We start from the raw sequence: 14,277 nt of genomic DNA on the forward strand, positions 1-14,277 counted from the left end.
CCCGTTAGCATTCTTGCTACTGAATCTTCTCTTGGTTTTCCCTTATTTCTCTGAGTGTTCCTTCCTTCTCAGGATCTGTTGATTTCCCTTCCTCCTCTGATCATTCCTTCTGTAAGTCCAAGGAAAGGAAATCCAGGGGCAAAATACCTCTAAAAACGGAAATCAGTCAAAGGGAGAAATAAAGTTTAAAATCTGTTTATTGCTTACAAACTGCAGTCCAGGGCCTTCTCTCTTTCCTGCTCCAGCAGAAGCAAAACCGACCCTCCTCGCACCTCTGGGACACAGAGAAGCCCTCCTTGCCCAGATAATTATCCATTGATATGGAGATGAACTTCTCTCCACTCCTGAGGAATGATGCAAATGCACTAAAGCCATACTGCTTTCCACCTCTGAACACCTATTGATATGCAGATGTACTAAAGCCAGGTGAGATATTCTGGAAATATTACAATTTTACCCACACCTTCCCTGTTGGTTTTCCCTGGGATTCTAGGCTGGTCCTTTTTCTCACTCTTCTTCAGTCACCTCATTTTTTTCTCATGGTTTTGACCACCATCTATGCCCTGATGACACCCAAATCTTTACCTTCTATCTATGATGGACTCATACCACCTGCCTACTGGGCTTGTCTACAGACACCTCAATTCAACGTGTCCAGAACTAAGCTCATTATCTCTCCCTTCCACCCAGACTTCTCAAACCCCTTAAACCTTCCCTTTCACACACCACTCATTTGCTTACTCATCACAGTATATTCACTGTTAAAGCAACTGCTCTCCATTCTCTCCTCAGTACAGTGCCTGGCCCTTAGCAGATTAAATTTAATTATAAGGTAAGTGTTTTGAGCACCAGCTCCATGTTATCCCTGACTAGACCCTATCTGGAAATGAAAGATGGACAAATAGTTTCCCCAAAAGATTAGAATCCAGCTGAAGATTTTGCAGTCCCAATTAAACCTTCATTGCTAGACTTTATCAGCTTTCTGCTTTTCCCAAGTCCCCTCTAATGTGCAAGAGTCCCTTAGGAAAAATCTCACTTTAAATCTTTATCAACTGTTACCTTAGTCATTGGTTAACCAGCATCTGCTAACAACTTAGTATCAAATTAATCATGTGGTTATCAACACTGACTAGTTAATATTTTATTTTCTATTAACACTTTTACTATCTTCTAACACTTTTAAGCCAAATACTTAATTAGGTTTTCCTTAGCACTTAGTAGTTTAGCTACTAGACAAGCCTTAATTATTAATCAGTATTTTATTTATCTGCTTAAATCTTATTACTGATCCTTTGTTATCTGCTATTAGTTTAGAGTAGATTAGTAAACCAGAGACCACCAGTTAGGAGTCTGGAGAAGGGGTCGTTTCTGGCTATGGATATGATAAAGGCCTTTGTGTTTGGCTGACCTATTCTTTCACCACTGTCATTCAACATCAACTGGTCCCAAATCTTCAGAGAAAGGGAGGTCCTATCCTAACTGCTTATTTACTTGTCTGAGCTGGGCTGGAATGTAGGTGGAGGTGACTCTGAGGGGACTTCCTGGAAAGTTATGGTTGGAAGGGACATTCTTTCATCAAAAAATATTTCTTGAGCACTGTTTATGTGTCAAGTTCTGCACTAATTTTAGGGATATACCAGTGAACAAAACGCAAATGTTACCAGCTATCATGGTGCTTACAAAATAGTGGGAAAGACAAACATTAAGCAAATAATTATACCAATCATTATATAATTACAGTTAAGATAAATACCACAAAGAAATACAAGAAGCCAGGAACTTGTATAAAAATGGCATTAAATTTATTCTGGAGTTCAGAGAAGGCTTCCTTGAGGAATGACATTTAAGCTGTGAGCTGAAATTTTAATAAGAGTTAGGAGAAAGAAGTGGGAACCTCCTAAGCAGATGGAGTGGCTTGAGCAAAGGCCCTAAGAAAGGAAGATGCTCAATAGGATGAAGCCAGTGCTGCCGTGAGCCAAGTAATAAGAAGGGAAAGAGAGGTAGGCAGGGGCCAGATCATTCAGTGCCTTTAAAGTCTTGGAGTAAATTCAAGAAGTGGCTGATCTTAGGCTGAAAAGGTTCCATGAACATGAAAAATGTTTAATAACAGGTAAAGTGCTGGACTTACATTGAGACCAGAGAAGGAAGTAGGCAAAGGCAGTGTTTCCTCGAGCTTTGGAAACTGGCATACCCAGGAGAAATTTCAGTTTGTTTCTACCATTCCTCTCTGGGTCCTTGTGTAAGTAACTTAACCTCTCTGCACCTCAATATCTTTGTATATAAAATACCCTTATTTCAGAATTATTTGTTTATTTACTAATTCCTCCCATGAAGAAGGCTGACCCATACAGCCATGCAGGTTTTGAAGGTGCCCAGCAGAAGTAATGAGTGGGAGTTGAACTAGGGCCTGAACTCTAATAACCCAGCCTTGATTTGGCATAGAGCTACATCAGGCCAGAGGATGGGGCACTTTTTCTGATTTGCATAAAGGCACACAAAGAAACAAAAGTGGCACAAAACAGCAGCTGTGCTTTTGAGAACTAGGCCCTAGGCTGAGTGTAATGAAACCAGGCCTAAAGCAGGTACAAGTTCTGTCCTAGAAGAGGCTGTAATCTCAAGATATGATTCCTAAGTGAAATGAGGGTACACAGAGGAGGGTCCTTGGTGGTACACACAGTCAGGACAGCAGACACTGCAGGAAGGAACAGTGCCCTAGGAGCTGGTCACAGAGGGCTTCCTGCAGGAGAGTTTTCTTCAAGCTGGGCCTAGAAGAATGGAGAGGATTTAGATAAGCCAAAGCAGGGAACTACATAAGCATAAACATAGGAAAGAAGGCTCCTTTCTCAGGTAGACTGGCTGAATCACAGGCCTCCTATAGGAGAGAGGAGGCAAGTATAGTTGGAGAGGTAGGGGAAATTCAGATTTTAAGAGGTCAGTCTGGAATCATTGGTGCTACTTCAACACTTCAGTTAAAGCCTTCAGATAATCTCTGTTGATAAGTGTGTGGTGGGAAAGAATCAAGTGTGGAGAAAAATGAATTGCACAATTCTGCACCAAAACTGAAAAGAATTATCTTTGACATACTGAGATACTAGACTATATAATAAAACAAGAAAAAGAAGTAAAAGGCATCAACTGGAAAGAAAAAGTAAGACATCTGTGAGTAGATTATGTTTTTTATGTCAGTATAACATTAAAAAAATCCTGTCATCTATAAAACAACTACTAGAACTGATAAGTGAATTTAGCAAGTTTTCAGAATGCAAAATGAATATTAAAAACAAATAGTTTCTATATACTAACAACAAACAATTGAAAATCATATTAAAATGTGATTTAAATAGCATCAAAAATAAGAAAAAGGATAAAATTTTCTACATGTACAAGAACTGTACAAAGAATAGTAGAAAACATTGCTGATTGAAATTAAATAAGAATTAAATAAATGAAGAGATATACCATGTTCATGGATTGGGAAACTCAACATCAAGATATTAATTCTCAATAAACTCATCTACTAATTCAATGGTAATCCTAAGCAAAATCCTATCAGGCTTTTCTAGGCAGAGATTAACAAGATTACTCTAAAATTTATATTGAAATACAAATAATTTAGAATTACTAAAACAATTTTGAAAAATAAGACAGACTGGTACTGGCTTAAGGATAGATTCAGAGTAATAAAATAGAATCCAGAATCCAGAAATAAATCCACACATAGATAGCTGAGTTTTGACAAAGTTTAATTCAAATTAATTCAATGGGAAAAAGAGAATCTTTCCAAAGGATGGTTTTGGAACAATTGTATATCCATATGTAAAAAGTGAACTTCAGAGGGAGGGCAGAGAAAAAGGTGGTGGAGTAGGAAGGCAAGGTGGAAACCTCTTTCCAAAAAACACATAAAAGAAGAAAATACAGCAAATACAACTACATCTGAAAATGACCTGAAGACTGCAGAACAGACCACCTACAATTGTGGAAGAAGAGAAGTCCACACAGAAAAGGGTAAAGTGGCAAAGCCATGATTGAGTGAGACCCAAACCCTTCTCCCATTTCATCCTACAGGTGGGAGAAAGAGGAATGGAGTAGGGAGGGTGTAGGAACCCAGGATCACTGCACATCTGGCCTTAGAGATCTGCTCCAGGAGTATGAGCCCATATTAATTACACTGGGTTCTGTTGATTAGTGCAGCTGGACACTAGGGACAGGTGGAACACATGGGGAGGCTGAGACTCCAGTTGCTTGTGGAGAACAGGCATGCCCCACCAGTCCTGAGACCCAAAGCAGAGGCAGTAGTTTGAAACAGTTGCCAGCAGTGAGAGGGATTCCAGAGGGGTAAGGGTTGGACAAAGCTCTCTCCTCAGGAGAAAGGGCAGGTGGACAATGCTCCACCCCTTCTCTGTCAACGCAGCCCCAAGGCTCCTCCCTGCACTCACTGCCAGCCAACCCACTTGGTCCAACAGCAGCATCAGACTTTGCAGCCTAGAATGCAGAGGGAGACTCTTCCAACTTTCTCAGGTCCATTTCATCCCAACCAGAGAGGTACCTGCCCCAAGAGCTCCTTCATCCCTACTGGTGTCCAAGCCCAGTCCTGTGTATATGACCCTGGCAGAGCTGCATATCAGCCTGCCCACCCCATTAACCCTGCAACCCTGCCATTGCTGCAGGCCAGGCAGAGGGCAGCCCCACCCACAGCAAACACAGCAGAGACTTCACTGATCACAAAGGCAGTGGCTTGACCACTATAAAAGGCAGACAGAAAGGCAGCCCTGCCTACTGCATATCAACAGCTGAGTATCCTGCAAAGCAGAACCAGGCACTGGAGACGAAAGAATCTTGAGCTTCTGGGCACCATAGGACACCTTCTTCATAAAGCTATTACTCTATAGACCAGGAAGCATAGCAGAGCCATCTAATACAAAGGAAGAAACACAGAAACCCTGACAAAATGAGGAGGCAGAGGACTATGTTCCAAACAAAACTACAGGACAGGACCCCAGAAAGAGGGCTAAATGAAACAGAGATCACCAGTCTTAATAAAGATTTCAAAATAACAGTTATAAACATACTCACAGAAAAATATTCAAGATCTCAGGGAGGACTTCAATGAATAAAAAGACCTGAAAAAGAGCCAGTCAGAGCTGAGGAATACAGTATCTGAAATGAAACATACAGTGGAGGGATTTAAGAGTGGATTACTGCAGGTACGAGAGACAGTGAATGAGATGGAAATTAGAGAACAGAAACATAATGAAGGTGAACAACAGAGAGAAAAAAGATCTCTAGGAATGACAGAATGATACGAGATCTGTGTGACCAATCAAAATGAAGAAAGAATATTTGCATAATAGGGATACCAGAAGAAGAGAGAGACAAAGGAATAGAAAGTCTCTTTGAGGAAATAATTGTTGAAAACTTCCCCAATGTGGGGAAGGAAATAGACACTCAGGTTATGGAAGGATAGAGATCCCATAACAAAAGGAACCCCAGGAAGACAAACACCAAGACACATAAAAATTAAAATGGCAAAGATCAAGGATAAGAGAGAGTGATGAAAACAGCCAGAAAGAGAAAAAGATTACTTTTAAAGGAAATTCCATCTGGCTATCAGCAGACCTCTCAGCAGAAACATTACAGGCCAGAAAGGGAGTGGCATGATATATTTAATGCACTGAAACAGAAGGACCTCCAATCAAAATCCTCTACCCAGCAAGATTATCATTTAAATTTTAAGCAAGTATTAAACAATTTCCAGATAAACAGAAGTTGAAGGAAACATCCACCACTAAGCCAGCCTCACAGTATATGTTAAAGCGACTGCTACAGATGGAAATGTCCCTAAGGCTAAATAGCTTTCACCAGTGAAAATAAACCCACAGTAAAGTTAGTAGACCACTTAATTACCAAGCAAGTATGAAATTAAAACAAAACAAAAGAAACAAAGTCAACTATAAAATCAGTCAAGGGATACACAAAAAGTGCAGATTATGACATCTAATACAAAAAGTGTGGAGAAGGATGAAGAAGAAGAAAAGAAATGTACCTTTAGCATAATCAGCAATATAAGATAGACTGTTATATAGTAATGAAGCTATCCTTGAACTTTGGCAACCACAAAATAAAGCTTATAATAGACATACAAAAATTAAAAAATGAGAGATCCAATCACAACACTAAAGAAAAGCATAAAATAACAAGAGAAGAATATAAAAGAGGAAGAAAGCAACAGAGAAGAGCTATAAAACAGCTAGAAAACAATAAAATGGCAATAGGTACATATCTGTTAATAATTACCTTAAATGTAAATTGACTGAATGCACCAATTAAAAGATGTAGAGGGGCAGAATGGATAAAGAAACAAGACACATCTACATGCTGCCTATAAGAGACTCATTCCAGACCCAAAGACATAACACAGACTAAAAGTGAAGGAATAGAAAAAGATATTTCATGTAAATAATAGGGAGAATAAAGCAGGAGAAGAAGTCCTTATATCAGACAAAATAGGTTTCAAAACAAAGAAAGTAACAGACAAAGAAGGGATCAGACAACAAGAGGATACAACCATTACAAATATCTATGCACCCAACATAGAAGTACCTAATATGTAAAACAAATACTAACAGAATTAAGAGGGAAATAGACTGCAACTGATTCATTTTTAGGAGACTGTAACATGCCACTCACATGAATAGGCAGATCAACCAGACAGAAAATAAATAAGGAAACAGCAATACATTAGATCAGATGAACTTAACAGATATCTCCAGAACATTCCCCCCAAAAGCAGCAGGATACACATCGTATCTTAAGTGTACATGGAATGTTCCCCAGAATAGATCACATACTAGGCTACAAAAAAGAGCCTCAATAAATTTAAGAAAATTGAAATTCTATCAAGCAGCTTTTCAGAACACAGTGGTATGAAAATAGAAATAAATTACACAAAGAAAACAAAAAAATCTACAAACACATGGAGGCTAAACAACATGCTTCTTAATAATCAATGGATCAATGAACAAATTAAAACAGAAATCAAGCAATGCATGGAGATAAATTAAAACAAAATTCAACAGCCCAAAATCTGTGGGTCATGGAGGAGGCAATTCTAAGAGGAAAGTACTTATCAATACAGGTCTACCTCAAGAAACAAGAACAATCCAAAATAAACAGTCTAAACTCACAATTAAAGAAGAACAAAGAAGCCCAAAGTTAGTTGAAGGAGGGACAAATAAAGATCAGAGCAGAAATAAATAAAACAAAGAAGAATAAAACAATAGAAAAAAATTAATGAAATCAGGAGCTGGTTCTTTGAGAAAATAAACAAAATAGGTAAACCCCTAGCCAGACTTATCAAAAAAAAAAAGAGAGAGAGAGAGAGACTGTACACACATAAACAGAATCAGAAAAAAAGGAATAATCACAACAGATACCAGAGAAACACAAAAAATTATTGGAGAATACTATTAAAACTTGTATGCCAATGAATTGGACAACCTAGAAGAAATGGACAAATTTCTAGAAAAATACAACCTTCCAAGACTGACCCAGGAAGAAACAGAAAATCTGAACAGACCAATTACCAGCAATGAAATCAAATTGGTAATCAAAAACTATCAAAAAACAAAATTCCAAGGCCCAATGACTTCACAGCTGAATTCTAACAAATATTTAAAGCAGAACTAATACCCATCCTCCTTAAAGTTTTCCAAAAAGTCAAAGAGGAGGGAATACTTCCAAATTCATTCTGTGAGGCCAACATCACTGTAATACCAAAACCAAAGACACCACAAAAATAAAAGTAGATTACAGACCAATATCCCTGATGAACATAGATGCAAAAATACTCAACAAAATACCAGCAAACTGAATTCAAAAATACATCAAAAGGATCATCCATCATGACCAAGTGGGATTTATTCCAGGGATGCCAGGATGGTATAATACTCCTAAATCCATTAATATCATACACCACATTAACGAAAAGAAGGATAAAATCGCGTGATCATCTCAATAGATGCTGAAAGGCATTTGACAAAATTCAACATCCAATCATGGTAAAAACTCTCACCAAAATGGGCATAGTGGGAATGTACCTCAACATAATAAAGGCCATATATGACAAGCCCACAGCTAACATCAGACTTAATGGTGAAAAGCTGAAAGCTTTTCCTGTAAGATCAGGAACAAGACAAGGATGTCCAACATAGTAGTGGAGGTCCTAGCCATGACACTCAGACAACACAAAGAGATAAAAGGCATCCAGACTGGTAAGGAGGAAGTTAACTGTCACTGCTTGCAGATGACATGATATTATACATAGAAAACCCTAAAGACTCCACCAAAAAACCATTAGAACTAATAGCTGAATTCAGCAAAGTTGCAGGATAAAAAATTAATACACAGAAATCTGTTTCACTCCTATATACTTACAATGAACTAAAAGAAAGAGAAATCAGGGAAACAACTCCATTTACAATTGCACCAAAAAGAATAAAATACCTAGGAATAAACCTAACCAAGGAGGTGAAAGACCTATACCCTGAAAACTATTAGATACTCACAGAGAAAGTAGACACCAAAAAAATGGAACTCTATCCTTTGCTCTTAGATAGGAAGAATTAATATTGTCAAAATAACCATCCTGCCCAAAACAATTTACAGATTCAATGCAATCCCTATCAAAATACCTACAGCATTCTTCAACAAACTAGAGCAAATAGTTCTAAAATTCATATGGAACCACAGAAGACCCTGAATAGCCAAAGCAGTCCTGAGAAAGAAGAATAAAGCAGGGGTAATTATGCTCCTCAACTTCAAGCTCCACTACAAAGCCACAGTAATCAAGACAATTTGCTACTGGCACAATAACAGACCTATAGATCAATAGAACAGAATAGAGAGCCCAGATATAAACCCAAGCATATATGGACAATTAATATAAAGAGGCCATGAATATACAATGGGGAAAAGACAGCCTCTTCAACAACTGGTGGCAGGAAAACTGGAGAGTTACATGTAAGAAAATGAAACTGGATTATTGTCTAACTCCATACACAAAAGTAAACTTGAAATGAATCAAAGACCTGAATTTAAGCCATGAAACCATAAAACTCTTAGAAGGAAACCTAGGCAAAAATCTCTTGAACATAAATATGAACAACTTTTTCCTGGACACATCTCCTCAGGCAAGGGAAACAAAAGCAAAAATGAACTAGTGGGGCTACATTAAACTAAAAAGTTTCTGTACAGCAAAGGACATTATGAGCAGAACAAAAAGGCAGCCTACAGTATGGGAGAATATATTCACAAATGACTCACCTAATAAGGGATTAACATCCAAAATATACAAAGAACTGATATGACTCAATACCCAAAAAACAAATAACCTGATTAAAAAATGGACAGAGGAGCTGAATAGACACTTCTCCAAAGAAGAAATACAAATGGCCAACAGGCACATGGAAAGATGCTTCACATCACTAATCATTGGGGGAAATGCAAATCAAATCAAAACCACAGTGAGATATCACCTCACACCAGTAAGGATGGCCATTACCCCAAAAGCAAGAAATAACAAGTGGTGGCAAGCATACAGAGAAATGGGAACCCTCCTATACTGTTGGAGGGAATGTCAGTGGGCACAACCACTTTGGAAAGCAGTAAGGAGATTCCTCAAAAAACTAAAAATAGAAATACCATTTGACCCAGAAATTCCACTCCTAGGAATTTACCTGAAGAAAACAAGATGCCTGATTCAAAAAGATGTATGCACCCCTATGTTTATTGCAGCACTATTTACAATAGCCAAGATATGGAAGCAACCTAAGTGTCCATCAGTAGGTGAATGGATAAAGAATCGATGGTACATACACACAATGGAATATTATTCAGTCATAAAAAGAAAAGAAATCCTGTCATTTGCAACAACATGGATGGATCTAGAGGGTAATACGCTCAGTGAAAATAAGCCACACAAAGAAAGACAATACCATATGATTTCACTTATTTGCGGAATATAAAAACAAAGCAAAATACAAAGTCAAAACAGCAGTAGACTCACAGACACTGAGAAGTGACTAGTGGTTACCAAGGGGGAGGGTTGTGTTGGGCAAAGGGGCAGGAGGATAAGGGGGAACAATAATTAGCAATCACAATATAAGTTGGTCATGGGGACAGCAGTAGAGCATGGAGAATATAGTTAATGTTTCTGTAACATCTTTCTATGTTGATAGATAGTAACCGCACTAGAGGGGGTGAGGGTTTGATAATGTGGGTAACTGTTGAACCACTGCATTGCACATTTGAGACCAACACAAGATTGTATATCAGTAACACTTCAATAATATATATATATATAGAAATATATATATGAAAACAAAAATAGGTGAACTTCAACTCTTGCTTCATACCAGCCACAAAAATTAACTCAAAATGGATCAGAGACATAAACATAAAAGCTAAAGCTATAAAACTTCTAGAAGAAAACAAAAGAAAAATATTTGCCATATTAGGGTAGGCAAATTTTATTTAGCTAAAACACAGAAAGCACTAATCTCAATAGAAAAAAGTGGTAAGCTGGACTATCAAAATTTTTTATTCCTCCTTTTTTAAGATCACCTTTAAGAAAATGAGAAGGCAACTCACACCTAGGTGCGGGACGTTGGAGGAGGTCGGGCATGCACAGCGGGGACAGTAGGGCCGGGGGAGTGGAACTGCTGGCTCTCAGCCGCGTCCAGAGTCCAGTGACTCACAGCGGACAGCACGCACCGCCCAGCGCGGCCAGCGGAACCGAGTGCTCAACTGCAGGTTGCGCCCAGGTTCTCTGCTTGCAATGACTGAGGTCCCAAGGCTACTCGCCCCCCAACAGTGAGGGGCGTTGCTTTCCAGACCCTCCCTAAGAAGACTGGGCTGCCGAGGCTAGAGGCACTGTTTTGAGAGCCACGCACAAGGGACTTCCAGTTATGGCTTGCCAGGTTCCAGGAGTCAGCTCTTGCATCTCCAGTAATCCTAACTACTGCCCTAAAGCAGAGAAGGTAAGTGATGGGCCTAAGGTCACACGGCAGGTGATGAACTATTCCTTGTTTATCCAATGGACAAGCTACTTAACCTCTCTGTGTTCAGTTTTCCTATCCATAAAGGAGTATGTGTATGTCTGGAAGACACCATAGCAAAGTATTTTAATAGATATTTTTCTGTGGTGAGATTATGGGTGATTTTTATTTTTACTTTTACTTTGTAATTTCTAATTTGCTTTATAATGAATATGTATGCATTTTGTTATTTAATTTCTTTAATGGGGAGAGTAATACTGCACTGGGTGGTTGTGAGGACTAAAAGAGATGATGAAAAACACAGAGCACAATTTCTAGTTCCATAAACACGAGTTCTCCCCGAATACCCTTTCTTCATATACTTTCCTTCCCTTCTGCTGTTAGAGACTCTGGGCCCCAGACCTCAGCTGGGAGGGAAAGAGTCAGTGGTACAGGACTCTGACCAGTTACTGGCTGTGTGGCTTTGGGTAAATCACTTAACCTCCCAGAGTCTCAGTTGCTTTGCAAAATAGAATAGCACCTAGCTCAAAGGAAGTTTTCAAGGACTATGTAATAATCAAGATAAGAAACTTCCTGGCATTGAGTACATCTACAATAAGTATCTGCAAGGAAGGAGCATGATACACATGCTGAAAGAACAAGCAGGAGAGAAGTATGACCAGGAGAGCTAGAGGATCTTAGCAGAGTCCACAGAGCCCAGGGAGTCCCCAGGTAGAGCTGGGAGAAGGGAGGCAGTCACAAAGTTGGATGGAAAAAATCACATCCTTGTTTTCACAAACCTCTAACTGAAATTTGCATTTTCTTCTATTATGCATGTAAGCAACAAATCACAGTAATATAAGCAGTACCAGTCACTTCGCCACCAGTAGAAATCATAGATCTTTTTGTATTACCTTATGGCAGCAATATCCGTAATACTGTTTACATTCCTTCACCTCCTCAAAATTATGGTAGTTAATAGACCAATCTATAGACCTGTTATTTAATATGTTAAAAAGAGCTAATTTGCTAAATAAATATTTTGATAATGATTCTATACAATTGGTATCCTTGGTAGTCCTAAGTAATTTACTTTTTGTAGTTAAAAATATTCTTCTGGGAAAGCAATATGGAGGTTCCTCAAAAAACTAAAAATAGAAATATTATTTGACCCAGGAATTCCACTCATAGGAATTTTCCCAAAGAAAGCAAGATCCCAGATTCAAAAAGACATATGCACCCCTATGTTTATTGCAGCACTATTTACAATAGCCAAGAAATGGAAGCAACCTAAGTGTCCATCAATAGATGAATGGATAAAGAAGATGTGATACATATATACAATGGAATATTATTCAGTCAAAAGAAGAAAACAAATCCTACCATTTGCAACAACATGGATGGAACTAGAGGGTATTATGCTCAGTGAAATAAGCCAGGCGGATAAAGACAAGTACCAAATTATTTCACTCCTTTGTGGAGTATAACGACGAAGCAAAACTGAAGGAACAAAACAGCAGCAGACTTACAGACTCCAAGAAGGTACTATTGGTTACCAAAGGGGAGGGATGGGGGAGGGCGGGTAGGGAGGGAGGGAGAAGGAGATTGAGGGGCATTATGATTGGCACACATGGTGTGTGTGGCGGTCACAGGGAAGGCAGTGTAGCACAGTGAAGACAAGTAGTTATTCTGTGCATCTTGCTATGCTGATGAACAGTGACCAAGGCAGGTTGGGGGTGGGGGACTCGATAATAGGTGAATGTAATAACCACAATGTTGCACATGTGAAACCTTCCTAAGATTGTATATCAATGATACCTTAATAAAAAAAAATCTTCTGAATAGGAGCCCATAAGTCTTCATCACACTGCCAAAGGGGATCCTTGGCTAGACAGACATGGGCACCAGTCCTGCCTGGGCCATTGACTATTATATGACTTTGGACTTGTCATTTCTCTCGGGGCCATAATTACCCAGCTTGGCCCACCCCACAGGGTAATTGGGAGGAACAAATTCTTGGCGGGAAAAGTTTTGAAAACTGTTGGCAGCTTCCCTATTTTGTCAAAAGCCAGATGTGAGTGCTTTCTGCCTCCCAGCTGAACCCCACAATCTCCAGGAGACCTCTCTCCTGGAGGATTCTACCCCTCCTCAATACTCTCTGTCTGATAAATAAGGAGACCAAATGCACTTCCATTAACCCACACCATCCAGCTCCCAGTTTGCAGAGATCCACAGCTCAGGGGAGGGGTTTTTCTGAAGGATAATAACAATTCCCTACAGTTTTCATATTTGGCCTTACTGTGACCCTTGAGGACATGACACCCTCAAAACTTCCTTGCTCCTTCAGATGGTGACCCCTCTGTGGCCACAGTTTCTGCCTTTTCCCTTCCACTGCCCTGTCTGATGACCATCTGTGTGACTCCCTCACCATCCTACGTGTTTCTCAAGGGCAAACCCAGATCTGACCCCTCTCAGGGGCTCCAGTCCCCAGGTCAAAGGCAGGGCAAGGAGCTGGCCAAGATGAAGAGAGGAAACTTGAAAGCAATGAGAGAAAAAGTGAGAAAGGGGGAGAGGTCGGACTTGAGCCCAGATCTCCTGATACTCATGGTTTAACCCCTACACATCCAAAGCAAGGGATGGAAGAATTGGGGAATCCCAAGCCATTGCATATTTGCTACTCTGCCCATTGCTGTGAAAAATGAGGAGAGCTAGCTTCTTGTAATCTTGAGCTAGCTTCTGCCCATCTGTGCGATGTGAGGTGTCAGATTCCATGCCTTTGAAACCTTTTCGACCTGACTCAAAGCATTTTATATTGTGATCTGGTTAATAATACATACATACATATGTAACTGAAACAAATATTTTGTGAAAGAATATTTATTTCCTAAATGCATTTTCTATTCCATGAATTATTATTATTATTATTATTATTATTATTATTATTATTATTATTTTTAATCCCAGCTGTGACTCAACTGATTACCTGGCTCACAGCTCCTTTTCAGCCCCAGTACCCTGTGATTGGCTGAATGGAAATTATTCACATAATGAATGGACAGTTTAAGTTCAGGAATCCCTAGTCTGGCTCAATGTGATTGAGCCAACCTCTCAGAGCCTTGAAGGTTTCCCCAAATGTACCTTGAAAGGACAGACAGGCATCTCTAAGGGCTTCATATAGCTCGTTCGGACTGCAGTCCACTGAATCTAGTGAGAACACTGCCCTTTGTAATCTGGGAATAATTTC

General features: G+C 39.3%; 1 long non-coding RNA gene across 1 annotated transcript in view; it reads right to left on the reverse strand.

The window, feature by feature from the left end:
• Positions 1-14,277, reverse strand: part of LOC140848891 (uncharacterized) — a 59,157-nt gene that overhangs the window by 43,976 nt on the left and 904 nt on the right. The window lies entirely within an intron of this gene.

This window comes from Manis javanica, chromosome 4, assembly GCF_040802235.1.
Source record: "Manis javanica isolate MJ-LG chromosome 4, MJ_LKY, whole genome shotgun sequence".
Classification (NCBI taxonomy): Eukaryota; Metazoa; Chordata; class Mammalia; order Pholidota; family Manidae; genus Manis; species Manis javanica.